General features: G+C 56.6%; 1 pseudogene; it reads left to right on the top strand.

Annotated features, from left to right (window-relative positions):
• LOC112551730 overlaps window positions 1–1,923 on the top strand; it is a 6,063-nt pseudogene extending 4,140 nt beyond the window's left edge.
• The last annotated feature ends 796 nt before the right edge of the window (window positions 1,924–2,719 follow it).

Here is a 2,719-nt window from a genome sequence, read left to right as displayed (position 1 = left end):
GTCTTTCTGTCATTTAGTTTTATAGCTTGTTGGTACATATTATAGCTTTATAAGTGCAACAAGGAGCTGAGGGTGCTGAGTCTTTTAAAACTTTCTCACCAAGAGAGTAGACTTTGCAGGGAAGGTCCCTCGAGGTTACTCACATGCCATGGGTGCAAGGTCAATGTTCCCCTTCACTTTGCGGTGCAGCTGCAGACGCTGGGCATCTATGTCCATCCTGCAGCTCCCCCAACTTCCACCCATGTCTCTGAGCCATTATTTTCTGCTAAAGGGAAGACAGAGCCAGCGTGAGGCAGGGGCAAGATTAAAGAGTGTTGGCTAGACTGCAGGCACAGAGAGTCTAGCAACAGGGGTACTAGGAGACCCCACCCCACAAGTGTCATTGTGTCAGATAGGAGTTATAGGGGCCGCTTGCAGTTCCCCAGCAATGGCCTCTCACTGCAAATCACCAACCTGAGGCTGCAGGACGCAAGGTCCTACACAGCTCAAATCAATAGGAATAGAAGCCAGTTCACCAGGCTCTTCCCACTGCACGTTTATGGTGAGTGCTATTTGTTTAAATTGTCTCAAAGGTATCTCGAAAATGTAGGAGTTAAACTGTCTCTGCCCACCAAGCCTCCATGCCAATCTCTCCCCTACAGTTGAAATGCAACAGGCTAATTAATCAAAAGGTCTGGAAGGGCACAGGAATGGGGATGGGTACCCTGGCAGGGATGTGTGCCACAGGGGACCTGGGAGGGAAGGCCTGCAGGAGATATTTGCCTGCAGCTTCCAAGGGGTTCGTGTCCCAGCTGCATCATGAAGAAGCAGCTGGTGGGTCTGCAGGGGTCACACCCCATCCTCCTGGCCCCTTATCAGCACAGAGGCTTCAAAGGCTGGAGCAGGAGGTGGCGCAGGGAGCTGGGCTCCTGTTTGCACTGCTTTCCGCTGCCAGAGGACCCCCAGTTCCCTTTTCAAGCAGCCTTGATCATGGCACTGGCAGCTCAAGCACATGTTATCTCCTGTTTCAGTGCCTGGTGCAATGTGCCCGGCAGATCTGGTTGGGATTACCAACTCCTGCATCCTGAGAGCTGACACCCCATGCCTCCCTTCCCAGCTCTGTGCAGAAGGTCCTGCCCCAAGGGGACCTATCCAGGAATGGTCCAGGCCAGGGGCAAACGGCAGCCTTGGAGGGCTGGGGGGAGCTGCAGGCTGCAGTGGAGAGGCACCGGCAGAGCTGGGGGCCAGGCCAGGCTCTTGGAGCTGAGGGAAGTCCTGGTGCTTGGTGCTAGACATGGCCACCGAGCCTCCAAGGCAATCTCTCCCCTATAGTTGAAATGCAACAGTCTAATTACTAAAAAGTGCTGGAAGTGCACAGGAACAGTGATGGATACACTGGTTGGGATGTGAATCCCACTCTCTGGAAGAGGCAGGATTAGCACTGCTGTTTCTGTCCCGGGGTCTGGGGGAGGAGTCTCTGCTTTCTCCACACAGCAGCAAAGCGGGAGGCACTTTGCAGGTCCGGGCTCTGAGCATTGCAGCTGCAGCCAGAGTAAAGACATGTTGTGCAGCACCCTTGTCACCTCTGCTCTAAGAGCTCATGAGTGTGGATATTTCTGAGCAAGGACCCCTGGATAGAAATGTCAGTCCTCAGGGGCATCTCATGCAGGACACATCCCTGCAGGGATCTTCCACCCTCAGGAGCCTCCTGCATGGACCCAGCATTGCCCAGGAGGGGACTAATACGCCTTTTTTCTTGTCTACTCTGTCACCTGGTGCTCTCAGGGACTCTGCTCTTCCGGTAGTGCCTGAGGGAGATGCTTGCAGGAAGGCAGGGTGCTGTTTTTTTTCCCTTCAAACCTGTATCCTCCCATTTACAGTTCCTTTCGTCTCCCTGCAGAGGGGCTGCCCCAGTCCACGATTGACTGCGATGCCCAGAGCTGGGTAAGTCGGCTCTGCAACACCACCCTGAGCTGCACCATCCCCAACGGAGGCAACAACGTGACCTATGCTTCCCCAACCCCCTCCCCAAGAGCCCAACTGTCTGAACCATGGTCCTCAGGGCACGCTCGGTCATCAGCCTTCCCTGTGCCAAAGTTCCTTTGTGCCAGGGTCTCCACTGGCAGGGCTAGTGCCCAAGGTCCCCCCACACTATTTCCCCTTTGCCGTGAGCCCAGTCCAGCCCAGCCCAGCCCCAGCAGAAGCGATCTCCTGGCCAGCCTTGCCACCTGCCCCCGCCCTTCTGTCCCTCTTTGGACACCTGCCCTGGGCATGAGCCCTCCCAGGTGCCCGGCCTGGCCCCTGCTCCTGCTCCTCCATCCAGGCAGGCACTGCTGGCCCAAGGGACTCATCCTGCTGCTCCTACAGACACCGTCTCCGGCACCTGGTAGGAAGCTTTACACAGCGATCTCCTGGCCAGCCTTGCCACCTGCCCCCGCCCTTCTGTCCCTCTTTGGACACCTGCCCTGGGCATGAGCCCTCCCAGGTGCCCGGCCTGGCCCCTGCTCCTGCTCCTCCATCCAGGCAGGCACTGCTGGCCCAAGGGACTCATCCTGCTGCTCCTACAGACACCGTCTCCGGCACCTGGTAGGAAGCTTTACACAGGCTTGGACCCAGAAACAAGGACCCTGCAGGGTGCTGTGTTGGGACCCAGAGGCCTTCAGGACTGACTTTTCACATTTGCAGTTCACCCTCAGAAAGTTTGCAGATGACACCAAGCTGGGGGTAGTAGTAGATACGC

This window comes from Alligator sinensis, unplaced genomic scaffold (genome assembly GCF_000455745.1).
Source record: "Alligator sinensis unplaced genomic scaffold, ASM45574v1 scaffold811_1, whole genome shotgun sequence".
Classification (NCBI taxonomy): Eukaryota; Metazoa; Chordata; order Crocodylia; family Alligatoridae; genus Alligator; species Alligator sinensis.
The sequence above is the reverse complement of the archived record's forward strand: the minus strand, read 5'-3'. Positions and strand labels throughout refer to the sequence as shown.